Source organism: Artibeus jamaicensis, unplaced genomic scaffold, assembly GCF_021234435.1.
Source record: "Artibeus jamaicensis isolate MK-2021 breed Jamaican fruit bat unplaced genomic scaffold, CSHL_Jam_final scaffold_1689, whole genome shotgun sequence".
Classification (NCBI taxonomy): domain Eukaryota; kingdom Metazoa; phylum Chordata; class Mammalia; order Chiroptera; family Phyllostomidae; genus Artibeus; species Artibeus jamaicensis.
Window position 1 is genome coordinate 4,046,251 of NW_026522029.1, and position 19,506 is coordinate 4,065,756.

Below are 19,506 nucleotides of genomic sequence, written 5' to 3' on the forward strand. Positions count from 1 at the left end.
GCCATCAGAGCATGATGGAGACTTTGGGGGGTGGCACCTAAACTTATATTCTGCTTGCACCATTTTTACATTTCCTTTTTACATACCACATGGGGAAAAAAAGCCCACAAGTGCCCCAGATCCTTTCGTCCTTCTGGGTGACACTGCAAGGACATATGCCAAAGCTCTGCATGCAACAACTAAATTCTCTGTTACTCTAAAATTCTCAACCTCGTCCCTAAATTCTCGGGCAGCTATTATGTAAGGCTTAGGGCTGGTGCTTTCAAACAAGTTTATATGCAGGACACGATTGATAAATGAATCTGTCCTTTTGTCCAGAAATTTCTTTGTTTAATTGACAATGATAAATTTCCTGGTGGATCACCCTGACTCTGACGCCACTTACGCAGAAAGGGCCATTTATGGTGACCCCGGTGGCCAGCACTCACCTCCAAGTGTGTTCACCCACCGGGCTGCAGTGATCAGCTCAGACGGGGACGAGGCTTTGCTGGGAAATAATGGGGCCACACCACTCCAATTCTGGGGCTTTCTTCCTACCTCTGCCTCCTCAGAACATGCACAAATGAAGTGAACTTAGGCATGGGGCCAAGGTGAAACTAGGAAGAATAGGAGACCTTAGACCCATCTCTGTTAAGAGCTTCACCTTGCTCAAGTGCCTTCCACTGGGGGTAAAAGGCCACCCTTGAACTTATGGCAAGAGCCCCTATACCTCAGTAAATCCGGGCTCCAACCAAGGGACCCGGTGCCTCTCTCCTGTCTGGGTCTCTCTCCCCGCATCCTTTTCTCCCCTGTGCATCTGGCACAGGTGAGGGATTCAGCATACAGGGGACGAGTGAAGACATCTGACCGTTCCACACTGAGAAAGCCAGGTGTGAATTTTAAGACCTATGGATTCCCTAGAACATAATTACAATTAAGGATGCACAATTGGTGAAAAATCTGACTTAAGGCATATTTCTGACTTGCCAGTTGGGGCTGGGGTAGGAAAGGGCAGGTGGTGGGTCAGGCAAGCTTCCCTGTCAGGCTCTGAATCCGAGGAACCCCAGAAATGTTGGACAGCAGCCAGGAGATCCCACCTCACTTAAAAAGTCCCCTCGCAGGGATAAAGAGGAATTTGGGTTGGGCCTGGGGTAGCACAGAAGGCTGGTTGTCTGGGTCAGTTTAGAGTCAGAGACCCCTTGCCAAGCTGATGAAAGTTGTAGACCCTCTACCCAGAAAAATATGTACATCCTACACACGAACTTACAAATTTGCCTGCAGTTTCATAGGGGTCAGGAACCCCAGGAACTTCCAGAACTTGAGACCCTGAGTCTGGATTCTGACACTGAAAGCCTCTGCTTCTGGTCCCCAAGTAGAACTTGCCCCTGACCCAGGGCCTTCTAGCTGGTACTGGTTCTGTGGGGCACAGCTCTCCCCCGTCAGGGCAGAGCCAGCACCCATGTCTTAACAGTGCTCCTCTTGGCGCTAGCTTCGGGGTACTGGTGATAGGAGGCACCCCAGGCAACACGCTCCCTTGGCGTTCCTCCCTGGATGGTGAAAAGCAGAACAAGGTAAAACTCACACCCCCAGGCACTGGCGGTGTGGAACGGTGTGCTGGGGAGGAGGGACTGGGCCCCGGGCAACTCCGCCCACCTGCAGCCCATTGGCCCAATCAATGGCCACTAGAAGTCAGCACCCCTGCCTGGTGTCCCTAGAAAATCCCCACCAGTGCTTGGCTTGCATAGCCCCTTCGACCCCTGTGCGTTTCCATTTGACCTCTGGGATTTTGACCTTTCCTTGGCTGTGTTGAGCCAGATTTACTGGGAGTAATTGATCGCTAGTCCCCAAGACCCCCTACAGCCGGGCACAGCAGCCTAGCCCAAACAGGTGCGGGGCTCGGGTTGGGGGGGGGGGGGCCTGCAGTGCCGGATTCGGATTTGGAGTGAGGAGGAGTCTGGGAGGAGGGGCTAAGAAATTGCAGAAGCAGTGTAAAAGCCGCTTGGAGCTCCTGCACGGCAGAGAGCGCCGGGAGCCCGAGGGGAGCGCAGCTTTGGGTGAGTCTGGCGGCCCGGAACCGAGCCCCGAAAAGGGCACAGCACTGTTGGGAGTGAGGGCCAGCGGGGCGGGGCTCCCCTGGAGACAGTGCATGGATCCTTGCTGAACACCTCTGGGAACCCCCAGGGGCTGAAGTGCAGCGGTGAGAGGAATGTGCCGAGTGGGTGCGGGAGCCCGGGAGCCTCAGCGGGAGGGCAGGCTGGCGGGCAAGTTGTGGGGAGCAGCGGTCTTTCTGGTCGCAGAGTTCTCGGTCTCCCAATGGCCCGAAGTTCAGGAGGCCACCCAGGCGCCTGCAGTGGCTGCACCGCCGTGCCAGGGACTATTAGTTCGAGGGCTAGAAGGGGACGGCGCAAGTGGGGGAGAGCGAAGGAGCGTGAACAGGGATGCACGGGCGGGAGCGTGCCTGGACGGGAGGAGTGGTGGTCTGCACCACCGAGCCAAGCGCACCGTGCGGGATCGGGCTGGATTGTGTGTGGAGTCTGGAAAGTGCCGCGCTGCCCCTACGTAAGGGGACCAGAGGGGTCGGGCGCGCTGGATCTGGTGCCAGAAATGAAGTAAGAGCCTTGGGGATCTTCTGCGCTAGCTGAAGGCCTGGGAGTCCTAAGGGAGGGTCCCCAGAGCTTGATGGCAGAAGCCTGCACACCAAGGGACCTCCGTGGAGCCGCGCTGGATCGAGGTCCCCAAGGCTCTGAAGGGCTTCTCGGGTCACATGCCTCACCTCCAGCTGTCTGCTGCCAGGTGTGGGAGAAGCTGGCATGGAGGGGTGGGGCGGGCAGCGCCTTGGGTCCAGGCAGCAAAGACTGAGGGGAGAGAGGACTCAGGGATCAGAGAGCGCATCTCTGAGCCAACACAAACAAGAGGCTTAGCTCCGTTTCATTACAACTTTCCTTATCCTTTCAACAGCAGCAGCAAAAATCTCTGAAATTCTCACGGAAGGTGTTTTTTGCTTGAACTTTCTCTTCTCTTGCGACTTGAGAGGTTAAAAAAGAGCCTGCTTGCTAGGCTGGTTTTTCCAAGCTGTTCCAGGTTAGAAGTTGTAACAGTATGAAGGATAATTTATGGGTGTTTCATGCATTAAAGTGTATTACTGCAAAGCCTTTTGGGTGCTGTGGGTATTAAGGAAAACTCAGTGCACGTTCCCAGCTGGAAACCGAAATAGTGCTCTCCTGGGTGTCTCTGTCCCATCTGTCATCCTGGAGAAAAGGCACGTGATTAATTGTCCTGGCTCCATCCTCTTGGTGCACCCACTGCCAGTGCCAGCCCCTCCTCCCCCACGTGCACAGCCAGCTGCATTCTGCAAATCCAGAAACATGCAGGAGGGCCCACCAGTAACTTATCTCCAGGGTCTTCAAACTCTTGAAGCTGTCATTTAAGCCTGCTGGAGGGGAATATTTCTTGCGCACTGTTTACAGTTTCCTACTGAATGTCTGAAACTTTCTCCCTCGGCGGAGCCACAGAAAAAAAGTCTAGAGAGTCTACTTTAGATGTCAGCCTGAGCAGCCCTGTTGTCAATCTGTGAGAGGCAGTGTCCCTCGAGGTCCAAAGGGGACAGGAGCCTGGGGGTGAGGGACTGTGAGAGTGGTCTGTGGCCGACACTGTTGGCATGGACACACAGAAGAAGTGAATGTTCCTCATACTTGGATCCTTGGAGTGGGTGTGGCTAATATCACATGCTACCAAATCCCTCCCCCATGCTTTTCCCAACATTTTTATGCAGGTGAAAAAAAGGGCAGCCTTAAAGGGGAAAATGTTAGGAGGCATCCCCAAAATCTCTGGGGCATGAGGCCACGAGTTTGAATGAACTGTGGGTACCTGAGAGGACTTTATAACCAGCTGCTGGTACCACACCTTCCCTGGGCAGTGGCCTTACCCCTAAAGCAGCCCACCCCACTAGAGAACTAAAAAGTTTGGTCCACTTAGGGCACCCATCCTTGTACTGGTAACTCTCTCTGCACTCTTAGACTTTCTCAAGGAGTGAGGTTCTCACTTCTCCCACTGCCCACCTGCACCTCCCACCCAGACAACCAGAGAAAGGGAGGGAGGAAACTCCATACTCCTCTCCCTCTCTCTCCCCCTCTCAGAAATCTGTGCCTTGGCAAGGGGGCCCCAGCTGCCGACATCGGCAGGGAGGGCAGGGCAGGGCAGGGCAGGGCTGCAGCCCGAGGGAGGTTTCTCATCATTACAGAGATTAAACTGATGAGCAAACCACACAAGTTCACTTATAAATGCGAGTGGCACTACTGCCACACACTCGTGGAGCGCCCTATTGCCACTCGACCACATGGGAGCCGCAGAGAAACTGCAAAGGAAACAGGGCTACTGCTCTTCCCCAACGGGCACGGAGCAGAGGCCAAGCAGATGTCAGTGCCACACCAGGGACCAGAGGCCCGGCCATGTGTCTTCTCCAAGAGGACCTTGTAGGAGTTTGAGGCCTAGAGTACGTAGGTTTTGGAGACCTTTGCTGGCAGCAAATACTCTGCTGTCAGGAGGCAGTGGAAAGCCTGTGGTTGATTCACTTAAAATCTCTGGACACCTCCGAGCAAACACCCTCTGTTCCCAGAGAGTTTCTCTTCCTTGACTGGCAACTCTGATCTTACAAACCAACAGCTCATGGGCTTAGCTGGTATGAGAAATGGACTCTGTGACGGACTACTTTTACAGACCGGCATAGGGTGGTGGCATCAGGCAAATAAATGGAGATGGAAGACCCTTCCCCAGCCCACTCCCAGGGAGCTTGCCTCTTGTTGGAGGAGAAACACTTAACATCCAAACTCCAAGAAGCGGTAAAACTGAGATGGCCCTGAGGCAGAAATGCAGCTGGAGAAACTGAGGCTTCGGGGTCACCAGCCTTTCAGTTGGATGAGCACAAGAATTGTCACTATATAAGCCAAGGAAGATAGCCCTTCAGCCACAAAGTCTGGCCAAGACCAGAATAGTGAAAGCATATAATAAATAAGAGTTTCTCATGCTTCGTGATGTTTTTCCTCACCCTCCTGTGGGCAACTTTACATGTTTCTGAGGAGTTCCTACAGACACTGGCCCCACATTACGACACAGTAAGAATCAGACTGTAGCATCGGGGTGATCTCTTGACATTTTTCTCCTGTGTTTTGGGTAGCCTTTCTATGGTAGTGTCCCAAGTTCTGGGACAGGAGGGAAAGTAGCTTCGTGACCTTGAGCAAGTCACTAAACTTCTCAGGCTCCAATTTCCCAATCTGTAGGACAAGTGCGTTGAATTATTAGTGTTTCTGAATGGGGCTATTGGCAGTTGGACACAGTCATGGGTAAATATGACCTACTTACATAATTTAGTATCCCTGTGTTATCTACTAAATGCCAGAAGTCCTAGAGACTACCAAAGATTCCTACCCCCACCCGCCATGCCGTACATGGCTAAATGCTTATTAAAAGAATATGATTACTCCCAGTTGAGAATTCCCTTGGAAATTACCCACAGGGCCCTTTCTTTCAGGCCCTGATGTTGAGCATCTATTTCGTTGCTGAGTTAGGACTTCGGAAGCCTAGCCCTGAGCCTGGCCCTCCAACAACCAGCATTTCAGGCTCCAAGAAGCCACTGACAGGAACATAAGTGTTGTCATCCCATCCGGCATCATCCTTTGCCTTTTGTCAATGGAGCATAACTACAAATGACCCACATAAAAACAAAACCAGAAAGAGCAGGGGGAAGGGACAGGTGGTACTAGAGCACCGCGGCCTCCACCTGTGCCATATACTATTGAAAACACAGGCAGACTGCTTGCCCCTGGTATTCATAGCACTGGGGAGAGGCCGTTCCCTCCTGCACTAAATGACTCGCACCATGGTGCCAGGAGGTCCCTTCCCTGAAGGAGGGAACAGGGAAGCAGAGCCTTCTCCAGCACTGACAGCACTCCATACCCCGTGGGTACACATTGGTATCAAATTAATGCACAGTGCACAAGCTGTGAGAATAAATGGGCATCAATACTGTGACATTTGATTTTAAGAAGCAGGCTAGCAAGGCTGCCCTGGAGGGGTGGTACTGGCAGCACCGGGTTGATTCTCAAGGAGAACAGCTCCCGTTACCCTTACCTCTGGCCCAATCTCTCACTAGAGGACAAAATATTAGAGCCGTTTGGTTATTCACAGGCAAAGGGCTAAAATGAGTATCTTGGGAGGGTATTACAGGAAAACCTACTCACCCCTAAGCAGTAGGAGAGAGGGAACTACTGAAGTGGCAGGGTTGGTAGAGTTTGGAGCTGCTTTCTAATGAGGCAAAAATAAATAAAGGAAGGACTGGGAGACGTAAGGAGCTACCCGGTGAGGTCGAGATGAGTCTGAGACTACGGTCTGTCAGGTAGGACTAGCACATGCTTTCTGAATAGCCCGAGAGTTTGGCCAAACTCTCACTTGTGGAAAATCTTTTCATTAGCAGTAGTATTAGTCAGAGCCAGACAGTCAGGGTTTCCCTGAAAACTTGCCACTGGGCTAAGCAGATGGAGAGCTTTTGGCATCGCCTTTGGTGACTTCTGCAGGTGGAGAGGATCTGGCTCTGAAGTCAGTGGGAATGAACAGCCCGAGCTTCACACAGAAACCATGTCATGTGGAGGGCAGTTACGATCCACTGTGGCTGGAACACTTCCCCAGGAACCAGAGTATTTGCTGTTTGGTGTGGATGGGCTGATTTTCCATTTTCCTGTGGCTCTTCGGTCAGTAGTAGCCAGGGTCTGCTTGCTGCATGCTGTTCCAGAGTGAGCCCAGAGAGGACCACCTGGAGGAAGCCATGAGTGCTCAGCCCAAGTTGGGGGTGAAGGGCAGTCCTGTCTCAGTCCCTCATCACTGTGGATCTGAGATGTGGTTATGGTGACTTGCTAGCCTTACTGGCCCAGTCTGGTGAAACACCATCCCGTGCTACAACCTGAACAGACCTGGCTCCCGGGTTAACACCCTGGGGTACCATTGATGTGGGAGATCCTGGGAAAGCCAGCCCTCCACCACCCCGCACCTTAGCGTGGGATTTTGAAGGGAGGAGCAGTCGTGCTCAGCTCTAACTGCACAAAGGATGCTGGACTAGGTGAGCAGAGAGGAGGGACAGGAGCAGCAGGTGAGCAGGTGGAGGAGAGCACCCCTTGTACCAGGTTCCTCTTCTGGAAAGCAGAGATACCAGCAGAACCTGCCCCGTCAGCCAGGCTGCTGTGCACAGTAGGCTGGATGATGTAGCTGGAAGGCAGCATGGGCCTTGCACACAGTAGGCACTTTCCCTCATGTTTCCCCTCAGCAGGACTGATCTTGAGGGGGTCCTCTCTTAATGCCTTTCACTTCAAGTCAGACAATATCATCTTTGCCTTTTTTTGTTTGTATTTTGACCTTCTGTGATTAACATTCTCATTTTGATAGAATTTTAACCAAACACTTCATCTTCTGAATTTTCTTTGCCTCATAATATCTGGATAAAAGGAGACTCGTGGATATTCTCCTGTAATTTTCTTTCAGAGGCAAACTTCCCCACAGACTTTTATTTCAGCGATGTTATGCAATACTCTCTAAATAAGGCATTTCTTGAGGATGGCCATTTGTACTGGCAACTTCCAGAGTGTTTTGGTTCCTTACCCCACATAACAACTCCTCCTCCTCCAACAACTGGTGTCTTTAGGACTTGTTTGTATCTTATCAAACGTCCGAGAGAAGGGAGGAGGAGGCTGCACATTCTTCTTGTGCTAGCAGGGCATTTGTGATCTCCCACAACACGGTTCAAGGGCTTACCAGCTGTTGCTGGATTTCAGATAACCTGCGGTTAGAGTAGGGAGCAGTCTCCACCCCACCAGGAGGGAGGCCCACCAGCTATGAGACTGCTGGGTTGATTTTCGTTCTCCCAATCAGCATCTTCACTAATATGCTAACCAGGGGACTGGGCACTAGGGGCATCGTGATCAGTATAAAAATCACAATCCTGCCCAAGAGGCTGGCTCAGGAACCCAAATTAAAATAGCGAAGGGACTTTGCAGGTTATGTGAATGAGAGAAGGCCATAGGCTGGTGAGGTCTGTGGTAAACTACAAAGAGGGTGCCCATCAAAAGGGGAAGGCCATGTGTCCCCTTTGCTTTGCTGGGTTATAGGTTCAGTGTGGCCAGATCTTCTAACTTTTCCAGAAAACTCAAAACTTTGAGTTTGAATGGATCATTTGTTTACTTTCAAAAGATAAAGTACAGAGCAAACAAAATCTGTCGGCAGGCTTTTATACTTCTCATCTAGACCTGGAGCAATTGCAAGCAGTATCAGAGGGCAGCAAGCTAAAGAGTGGCTAACTGTGCGGCTGTAATAGCTCAGAGAAGGGAGAGGTCTGAATGATGAAGTGCCCTCTGGGAAGACTTCCTGGAGGAGGGGGCAGGGAGGGAGATTTACTAGAAGATTTTATTGGTTCTGTGACCACGTTCCTTAATCCCTCTAAGCCTCAGTTTCCTCATCTGTAAAAGGGAATTAAAAGGTCAGTTCCGAAGGGCAGTTGTGAAGCCCAGTGGAGAGAATGCAGCAAAGTCCTTACTTAGCCCAGAGTCTGGAATGTAGCAAGTGCCTGGTAAGCCTGAGCTCAATTGCTTTTTTTTTCTGCCCCAGGAAAAGGACAGAAGGCGTAGGTTTTCTCCTCTCCTGCCCTCTTCCTGTTCCTAACCAAGGCCTGTGCCCCTGTGCCCACTTGTCAGAATCCCACCCTTTTAAAAACCTGACCTGGGCCACCGCAGAAAAACACAACTTTCCTCAGTAAGAAGGACAAGTACTCCGGGAGACTGTATAGACACGCACGGCAAATATTCAAGGAATTCTTAGGAATTAAAAAAAAAATCTGTAAATCTGGATTTTTGCATGAGGCCATCACAGGAACATGTTTTCTCAATTAGCGTGCACATTGCTTGGAGTGAAGTCACCGAGTCCGCGGCTCATCGGGCTGAGTCGCGCTGAGCCACCTGATCCAGATTCCACTTTCCGTGACCTAAACCTCATTCAGCCAACCCTGTCCCTGCCCCTAGCTGTCGAGATGAAATCACCCCCCAAATCCGAAACCATGGTGGGGACACACCGCCCCTGAAAAGCAATCTGATTTCAGATCCTGGGGATGCTCACCACAAACTAAGAAGGACAGCCCTACTCTTGATGGTGGATTGGCAGATTCCCTACAGCCCCACGCACTTTTCTTTTCCTTTGGCATCTATTGTCAGAGAGTGATTGTGCATTGCCCCTCGGAACAGATGAGACCTTTAGGTTCTGAAAACAGAAAATAGTTGCTTTTGTGAAAGCATGCCTCAACTGCTTAAAATATTACCAGTCGGTGCCTGAGATCAGCGATTATGTTTTCTGGATGGTTTCCTGGACTGACTCCTTTCCAAGTGAATGACTTTGTCAGATATTTGCAATTTCTGAAATATTTGATTAATGATGGCCCCTTACCAGAGGATGGTCCAGAGTGCGCAATTAGCAGTGTGCCTCAGAAGCAAGGATGCTGCCCAGTGTCCAACAAGGTCAAGCAGGGAGTTGAAAACATTTCATATCAACTGCCATAGACTAGAGGAAAGGAAAATGTCTTTCAAAGTACACACTGAGACCCATTGCGGAGACGTGAAATTAATTTGCTATTCTCTCCCTCTTCCCCTCAATAAAGTTAGATTTCAGTTCCCAGCCCCCCCCCCCTATTTCCCCTCCCCCCCCTTTTTCCCCTTAACTTCGAAAGGGTAAATTTTGTAAAAATTAATGTGCATTGCATGTAATAAGGGAAAGTATTCATGAAACTTCTATTTTAGTTGTATATATATTATACATATACATGTGCAAACTGGATTGTAATGAAAAAATGTATTGTTTCACTGTGAGTCATGGTTAAAATGCTTAAAAGCTACTGGCATAGATGACACCATAGCTTAGAAAAAAGGCATAGCTCCAAAGGCAGACACGGTTGGGGTTCAATGCCAGCCCTGTGGTCCTGGTTGTGTGATCTTGGGTAACCTGGGTTCCCTAAGCATCGGCGTCCTCATCTGTAGGGTCAGACTGACCACCCCCTCAGAGGGCCTTGGTACATTGACCAAGGGCCTGGTGCTGTGCCTCCACCAAGGAGGTCCTCAGGGAGAGCTGCTACGTCGTCTGTCCTCCCCTTCTCCTCCTCCTTTACTCCTTGTCCCCCTCTCTTCTTCCTCCTCTTTCTTCATCTTCTTAGGGATGACCCAACCTCATCAGAATTACAATTTTCCTGAATTGCTTTTATCCCTGAGGTTTGCTGTTTCTCTGGCAAACCCAGCAAAACAATAATCATATCTTGTCTTTGTTGCATCTCCTGTTTCATCTTCCTCCCACTTCATACTTGCAAAACCATCTCTGATTCCAGTCCCTAGATGTGATCATGACAGCTGTTGTCCTAGGGGTACAAACATCTCTCTTCATCACTGGGAATGACGAGAGGGGTATCGGTGCCCTTCATGGCCTGTGACTGGGATGAGTGCCTTAGTCTTTGGGTAGGTGCAGTCACTCTGGAAAGAGCTTCTGTTCCCACAAATCACATCCTTTCCCTGAAGTATATTTTTGTAAGGACAACAGGGCTAAGATACCATTAAAGTGTTGACATTATCAGATAGTTAAGAAGTCCCTGCCTGGAGCAGCGAGCCTACCATTTTCTCACAAGGGAGGCTCCGGGCTGCCCCAGCGCAGAGGGTTTACGTTTCTCCCCTCTGTGAACAGTGCAAAGGCCCCTAGTGTGGACCCTGGAGCTGACACCTCCCTAACTGCAGACCTCAACCCAGCCACAACCCATCACTGACCCCAGGCCTTGCCTTCTCTTCCCTTCCCGGGAGTATAGGGGTGTGTGAAAGAATGACCCACACCAGGAGGGGGCCACGGAGGTGACTCGTCCCAATTTTCTTGAGAGCCTGGCTCATGCAACCCCTGAAGACAGATCAGCAATGACAAATTGCCTGCCTCTTTTTTAACAAGGAAGCGTCACCTTTTCCCCTCTTCTGTATTTCCCATGCTCCCCTGGGGTTCATTCCAACTCTCTGCTCATAAAACGCCCTCCCATGGGGCCCCGTTTTCACCACCGAGACTCAAAGAGGATTATTAGTGACATCTCAAATGCCGAATTCCGATCCAGACCAAAGATTTAACTCTCCTTTCTAGGCAGTGAAGACATCTCTATTTGAGCCTGCCAGGCAATGGGAAAGAGGGGAGAGGATGGATTTGGTCCCAGTACAATTTTCATTTACTCTGAGTATCCTTTGCTCCCCTCCACCACTCATGCCACCACTCACTGTAAAATTAATGTCACCAGGCCAGATGCACATTTTAAATAACATTTATAGCAGAAGACATTTGTCACCTCATACCCAGCCCCCTCCCTTCCGAGAAGGTGGACTATATTGAACTTGAGTGGACCTCAGGCCAAGCAGCCAAGAGGCTATTTGACTTCATCACTGTTGCACCTGGGTTTTTGGTTTTCCTGTTTGTTTTTAAGGAAAAAGCAAATGCCAACTTACTTTTTCTGTGCTCAAAAGGATGGGAGCACATTTCTACCCCTGCTGAAACTCACAGTGACAAATGGAATCAATTGTCCCCAGACATGACACACCACCAAGAATGTTTCCTAAACACGAAATGAATTACCTTTCTTTTCATCTGGGTTCAAGTGCTGTGTCTGCCCTTTGATGGGGAAAGTGCGAACACTTAGAAATGTTTTCGTTTTTCTTTTCGAGGAGGTCATACATCAAAACCTGATTCCAGATTTCCTGGCCATGTGTCAGCATCTCTGTATCTTAGAAATAGAAGAAAACATTTGGGGGGTGGGGCTTTTAAGCATTGCTGTTATGAATTTTTCTAAAAAAGAACAGGACATGTCGGAAAGTAGAGGACTTAATAAAGTAACAAATATGTTTCAAAGGTTCTTTTTAAAGCACCTTAATGACTAAGCAAAAAAAAAAAAAGGTAATTTTAAACGTTCACTTGTGGTCATTGCAACTCTTAAATGATTGTGAACAGAATTTGGACTGGCGATACTTGTGCTTGGAAAAATTCTACAAGCCTGTCTGAATCTTATTTCTCCTATGGATTGGAAAAGTTGTTGTGTAAGAAAGAATAATGGTTAAGTCAGGTGTGGATTATTTATTTCAATTGCAATTCAGGAAACCAGGGTTGATCCCAGGCTCAGCCTTCTCCTAGCTGGGTAATGTGGGCAAATCACAGAACCTCTCTGAGCCTCTGTTTCTTCATCAGTAAAAGGAGAATAATAGTACCACCCCTGCTACTGGAGGGCCCGTTGAATTGAATATGGCTGCCAACTGAGAAACACCTTGGCTGTAGGTAAGAGGTAAGATGTGACAGCCCCAGACAAGGAGTATCTGACTCCAGGTGCCAGTGCTGGCTCTGCTCTTAGTGGCTGAGGGAACCTGATAGTCACTTGCCCTACATGAGTGGTCCACGCTCCTGCCTGCTCATCCCATGCAGGAGGCCTGTGCTCAACACTGAGTGGGCCCCTGTAGGCTGAAGCCAAGGGCACTGTGGAAAAAATGTGAACATGGAATCAGGCTCTCCAGATGCCAGGTCCAGGTGGGGCTGACCAAGGGCATCACATGACCAAGGGCAAGGCGCTACAGCTCTCTTATGGCCAGTTTCCTTAGCTATAAAGTGGGACTAATAGCACTTCTTAGCATCAGCACTAAACAAGGTGACTTCTGTAAAGTCTTTTGGTTGTTTAGAACCTGGTTTCAGAGTAATTGTTGGTGTTGAACACGAAGGGATGCCTGAGGAGCTCCCCGATTACATGGGGATGAGCTGGCTGAGGACAGGCTAAGGCAGATGGAGTTCCAGGACCAGGGTGCCTTGGGGACATGAAGCTCTCTTAATGCCCCTTCTTTCTCACTGGCCTCCTCCTCCTTTGCCAGCTTCTTCTCCTGACCTTGAAATATTAGAGAGGCCAGAAGTCCAGTCCAGAGTCCTTTCTTTGCTGTATTGCACTTTTCCCAGGTGACCTCATGCTCCCTAGGCATTAAATCTGATCAATGACTTCTAAATATCCATCTAAGTATCTGTGGCCACTTGGGTATTTAGTGGACATCTTGCATGTAGAATTTTTGACCCCTAAACTACAGAGTCCAGTGCAAATAACTCCCCTTTTTAATTACAAAATCATAAGCAGGTAATTCTGTAACATAACAATATCACACTCAAGCATATCCTATGACACATTAGGTGAAATGTTCAAATTAAAATTATAAATTATTACACCCATGTTATTACCCTACCAACCACACTCAAGCAGGCCTTCCTTCTGCCGGACTTGATATCCTTCAAGTGTTACATCAGTCTTCATGACATCATTATTCCCACAGCAGTTCAGACCCCAAATCTGGAAACCATCCTTGATTCTGCCTTCCTCATCCCCTTTCCTAGCCAACTTGCAAGTGGGTTCTGTTGGCTTCAAAGTAAATTCTGAATCTAGTCACTTCTCATCATTCCACTACTGCTTCTTAGTCCAAACCACTGTCCCCTCTCACCTGGACAACTCTAGGAACGTCCCCATGGGTCTCTCTGCCTCCATTCTTGTTCCCTCACAGCCTTTTAACCCAACAGCAGTAGGAGTGCCCTCCTAAAATGTAAATCATGCCACATTATCTCCCAGCTTTCAGCCCTCCAATGGCTTCCCATCACACAGAGAATAAAATCCATATTCCCGTCATGGCCTATTTCAGTGGTTCTTAGCTGGGAGTGAATTTTTCCCCCAGGGGACATTTGGCAACAGCTGGAGACAAGTATATGTTTAGGGAGATGTGAAACTGGCATCTAGTTGAGAGGGGTCTAGGGATGCAGGTCTACATTCTACAATGCACAGGACAGCCCCCACCCTGACAACAAAGAATTATCTGGCCCAAAATGTCAGCACAGTTGAGGTAGAGAAGCTCTGCTTTTACATGATCTGGCCCTGACTCCCTCTCCAACATCCTGTAGCACACTTGCCTGCTCTCTACTGCATCCATGCCGACCTTCCTGCTTGCTTCTATGTCTTCAACACACTAATTTTGTGACTATCTCAGGGCCTTTGCTCATGTGGTTTCCTCTGTTTGGGTCACTCCTACCCATACACCTCTTTGCCTCGTTAGCTTTTGCTTACCATTTAGGTCTGCTCAGATGACACCCTGATTTAAAATACCTGTTCCCACTACCCACCACACCCTGCCACCAATAGACTCTATTCCTTGACTTTATTTAATGCATAGTAATTCATTCTATTGTTTGTTTTCTTGTGTTAAGAACAAGGGCGGGAACTTCTGCGTTCGCCAAGTGCTTCATTACACAGTGGGAGCTCCATGAGTGTTTGCTGAATGACTAGTTGATAAGTGTGGTGCAGACATGGAGACTGCAGGAGGTTAGGAAAGGAGATTAGTGGGATGCAGCATTTTGGGAAAGGTTTCCTGGAGGAGGTGTGCCATGGGATTGCACGGCAAGTTTCTGGAGTCCCCACCCCCACAGCTAAGCTGGCCCTGAAGTGGAGCAGAGCTTTGGAGGTGTGGCTTCCTCTCAAGCACAGATGTACCTGGGGGGCTGTCTTGTAGATTAGAGCTAGTGTGGACTTTAATATTCAGTAGGATAAAGAGCAAAGTAGGAAGTGTCAGAGGTCCAACATGTGTGATTGAATAGAGGAGTCAGGAAAGAGGTGAGCGGAGGCAATGCAGGAGCCAGATGGAGAAATCAAGGCTGGGGTTGATTCCAATCAGGAGCGGAGCCCAGTATAGAAGAAGGGAGGGGCCCGGGGGAAGGAGCAGCTATCTCTGGGGGAGAATCTCTGAGTCACTCACCCTGATGGGCTCATGGTAGTTCCTGGGGAAGGAACAGGGGTGTCTCCTGCCATCGGTTTTCCAGTAATGAATGAGGGGGCTGGAAGGTGGATCGGGGCATTAGAAAGGCAAGGGAGGGGAAACCTGACTCTCTCTGGCAGCCAGGCAGAGACTGTCCTGAATAGACATACATGACCTGTATTGAGTTGGTTCTATGTGAGATAATTACTGAAACTGTGGTTCCAAAAGAGTCTTGATTCCAAATACTCTGACCCATTGTCAAATATTGGTCCTCTGCTTCAGGTAAAAAAAAAAAAGTAATTCTTGTAATGCCACATAAGACCATGTATAGTCCATGTTTAGCATGTGCCAAGTGATGAGTGGGGATGCACCCCGTCCCAGGTCAGCCCCCAGTGCCGACTCACAATAAAGACGTTGATGTCCCATTCTTGAGGGCAGTGGACTGGTAGGGAGAGCGGCAAACCATGGATCATTTTTCCAAGGTCTCAGATTCCCAGAGTATGCAGCTCATGGAGTCTCCCTTGGGAGGGGCGTGGCTGGTCTCAGATGCAAAGGTCTGGTCATCCCTACATCTCTATCAAATGACACAGTATGGTCCTTTTAGGGTCTGTGCCCTCAGGGCCACCTCAGCACGCTTACTTATAACTGTGGCTCGTTTTGCTGCCTGGATACTCCTGAGGATATGACTACAGGAGACAAGTTGGCCAAGACCTCATTTTATTAGTCTGTAAATGTAGGTTTAAAATAATACACCTCAGATGTAGACAGCTTACTCCAACCTACCAAAAATATCATTATGGACATTTACAAGGTCTGAAGAATGATATAGTGTTAATGAAATGCAGATGTGGTAGATTACCCTCGCGTTTAATTCAGCCCTGACTTGGTCCATAGAAATACGGGTTTTCCCGCAGATGTCTTCTCATAGCTGCTGGGCTCTGTGTGCCTCGTAGGGCTGAGCTGATGAGGCTGTTGGTCACACAGGCTCGGAAGCCATAAAACAGCCTGTCACTGTCCCTGCTGCCTCTGCCTCCTCAGAGAACTGCTGGCATGCCACCTCGCCTTTCCATTCACAGAGCCTGCCAGCCAACTTGTCACAGGGGCCTGCTTGGTCGTAGGTCCTCCTCTTGGTATACAGAGTTTTGATGCTCCCAAACTTCTACTCCATCACAGAGTGACCTCTGACCCTTCATTCATAAGCAACACACAGCTGGTAAAGACTCAGGCTGCTGCTTCTCCCGGGGCGGATGCTTTCAGCGGTCATCAGATTTGGTCAGAAGGCAGCGGACCCCTCACAGGCACAAGAGCAAGCAAAAGGCTGGCCCTGGGCCTTTCTTCCTGCTGACTGTGTAGCTTTAAATACATTATATAAACTCCTTCCAATTCTCAGTGTCCTGAACCATACAACTGGAATAATAATAGTAATAATAATAATAATAATAATAATAATAATAATCCATCCTTACAAAGTAGTGGTTAAATGAGAGAATGTATGTAACAGCACAGTACTTGGCACATAACAGTTGTTCAGCAAGTGGCAGCTATTCTCACTGTATTAATAACACCTTAGAGTGAAATTTCAAGCAGCAGTCAATGACTCATGGAATATTTTGGAGCCTGAGGTCTTTGTAAAGTGAGAGACAAGGGACATGGGGTGTAAGACACTGGGAGGAAATTGTTAGACAAGGAAGACACAAGTTCATTGTCATGGTATCACTGTGATTTAGAGCTCATTTGTTGGGTAAGTCTCAGTTAAGCCCCCTGTAAACTGGGAGTAATAGTAAGGTTGTTGTAATGATAAAATACAATAGTACTTATAAAATGGTTATCTTAGCACCAGGAACATAAGCCTCAAAAAGTTTAGTGTTCTTGTCGTTCTTGTTGTCATTGTCACAACCCATCTTCCCCACGCCAGTTCCTCTATCAGTTCCTCACTCAGGTCAAGCTCCCACACAGACAGGTCCACTCTGGGCTCCTCCCCACTGTTCCAGACTTGGGGCTGAGACAGCTGTCCCCCACCCCAAGGGTCTGTTTCCATCACAGGGCATTTACAGACAGCTAAAAAGTCACTCCCACAGATGTCTGGGATCCTCTTCTGGAGGCCTCCACAAGGCTTCGTCACATTTCAAGGCAATGCTATGCTGCGCACAGACTGGGAATGGTTCCTTTCCTTTCTTGCCAGGGGCCTGGGGGTATACAGCCTGGCTCTCACCTCTCATTCCTGGGATGGTCACAAAAGCAGGAAAGCCATGGTCTTTGAAATGAATAAAGTCAGCAACCAGCAAAAGGGAAGGGGGCCCAGAACTTAGCGTTTGCCATTGGCCTGGCCAGAAAGTGCTGGATCAGGACAGAAAAGAACTCCCAGAGTCAAGAGCCCTCCAGCTTGCTCGGACTCAGAGAGAAGTAAATTGCAGGGTTGGCTTATTTATGATCAAAGCTACCAAAACTTATAAAATGCTCTGAGGCTGTTTCTGCCCATATGTTCCTAAGGAAACATAAATAACTAGAGGAACTTTTGGTCCCACCAAAATTGTTAATTAGAACCAGTTCTCACCGCCAAGGTGAGGTCTGTCTTAAAGCTAACCATTCCGTCATTTTTATTGAGTCCTCGCTGCATTGCACTGTTCTGGGCATTAGCTGCATTGAGGACATGTAAGACTTGGACCTGCCCATGAGGGACCTACAAGCTGATTGGCACTTTTTACTTCCATCTTAATTCCAAGGAAGCCTTTAGCCTTTAGGGAAAAGAATCACTGGGACGAATCTAATACCACAGGGTCTGATGAATTCTTCTAAGACCTGGTAGCCTTGGACATGAAAAGAAAATGAAAGCCTTTTATCATAAAGTTTTCTTTCTCCCCTTCTGCATGCTTCTTCTGTCTGCCCCTGTTCACCCTCCACCACACACACACACACACACACACACTCGTGCACACACATGCACACATAACTACACAAAGTAGAGACACGGCAGAGGCAGCTGCAGATATTCAGGATTCGAGCCAACCATTCTGACTCAAAGATCCATAGAATCCTAGTGCCAAACGAATCATAGGAAATCAGTCAGTCCTTTTTAAAATATATGATTGGGAAAAGAAGAAGGAAAGAAAATTTAAAAAACTGGTAGATGAAGTGCCTTATTCAAAACCAAAGTTAGCAGCAAGGCCCAGCTCAGGTCTCGTCAGTCATTTATCGAGCACTAACTTTGTGCCAGGAGCTTTGCTAGGCACCGGCTACACTGGGTGGACCCAAAACATATACAATTTCCTCCCTCATGGGGTTTACAGACTAGTCAGGGAGACAGTGACCAATCGCCATGTGAAGTTACGGGAAGTCTCCACTCTGATCAGTGCTGTACGTGAAAGATCCACAGAGGGTGTATTAGGCAGGCAGGGAGGGCTTCCTGGAGGAAGGCATGGTTGGTTCATTTGAGATCCGAAAGGTAGACAGGAGGAGAAGCAGAGGTACTCCAAAGATAGAAGGAATTCCTTCTTTCTCATCCCAGAAAATGTTTCAGACGGGGCACGCTGTAGCAAAAACTCATATGGGCTCACACTTGTTTCATTGTGAACTTCTCTTCCCAAATCCACACTCAGTGCGGTCACGCTGGTAGCTTGAACTTGGCTGTGGTGGGAGTACTTATGCCTCAGAAAGCAGTAGATGCTACAAATCAGGCCCACCCTCCCCCACCTTTGGAAAGTCTTTTACCAACACCACACAGGCCGCATACATTTCACCTGCTACATAGCTGTGGGCAGCACAGACCCTGTGCCGAATGCCTAGTTCCCTGCTAAAACTCAGTCAAGAACCTGTTCCCAGAAAGTCACTGTCAACAAGGGACCTAGGCTCTGGAGGTGTTTATTTTGGGCCCTGGTCCATCTGGCTTCTCCCAGAATCCAGGACATCCCAGCAAATTAGTAGCAAGCAACTAAGAAAGAGCCCTTTCTTGCCGTCTCCGTCACCCCGTGGCATCTAATGATATTTATCAACCGCCCACGCCTGCCCAGCACTGGAGGAGACACTCGGCCAGGCAGGTCTCCAGCCAGGCTTTGACCCCTCAGGAATTCAGGGCTTGGCTGAGGCCGCCAGGCTGACATTGTGCTTCCTTAATATAACTCGGGCTGCTCGGGGCACAGTAACCAGGGCTGACAGCCCAGCCAAGGGCACAGGATTAGAAGGTGACACCCCTGCTGTTTTCCAAAGTCGGTTTCTAGGTTCAGGAAACACCAGGTGAGTGGAGGTCAGAGCTCACAATACACACAATCTGATCCAGTTTAAAAACAATGGGTTCTGTGGACCTTGCCCTCCCACTGAACCCTGGTTCTCTGAAGAGATTGCCAAATAAAAAGTAACTTTTGAGCTCTTACACAGGGCAGAAAGCAAGGATGGGTGGGCATCCTGGAGGTAGGGTTTTGCAATGGAAGCACCTTTGTTTCAGGGGTGTGTGTGCACCTGCGTGTGTGTGGAGTATCTCCTGTGCACACAGAACGTGGGGGAGAAAACAGTGACGGTGAACAGTGGTGCAGGGTACCCACGAGGCAGTCAGGCAGGGCGGAGAGATGAAGAATCTTGAGGGAACAGACCAGCCATGGGGTCTGGTTGGGAAAACAGGCTGAGCGCTCCAAATCAACAGACTTATTCCTTTCCCTCTGATCATTTCTCAGCTCCTGGA

General features: G+C 49.0%; 1 protein-coding gene across 1 annotated transcript in view; it reads left to right on the plus strand.

Annotated features, from left to right (window-relative positions):
- Nucleotides 1-1,979: 1,979 nt before the first annotated feature.
- Nucleotides 1,980-19,506, plus strand: part of NGF (nerve growth factor) — a 48,557-nt gene continuing 31,030 nt past the window's right edge. Inside the window, exon 1 of the mRNA XM_053655848.1 lies at nt 1,980-2,033. The gene's annotated coding sequence lies outside the window, so the exon portion shown is untranslated. The remainder of the gene's footprint in view (nt 2,034-19,506) is intronic.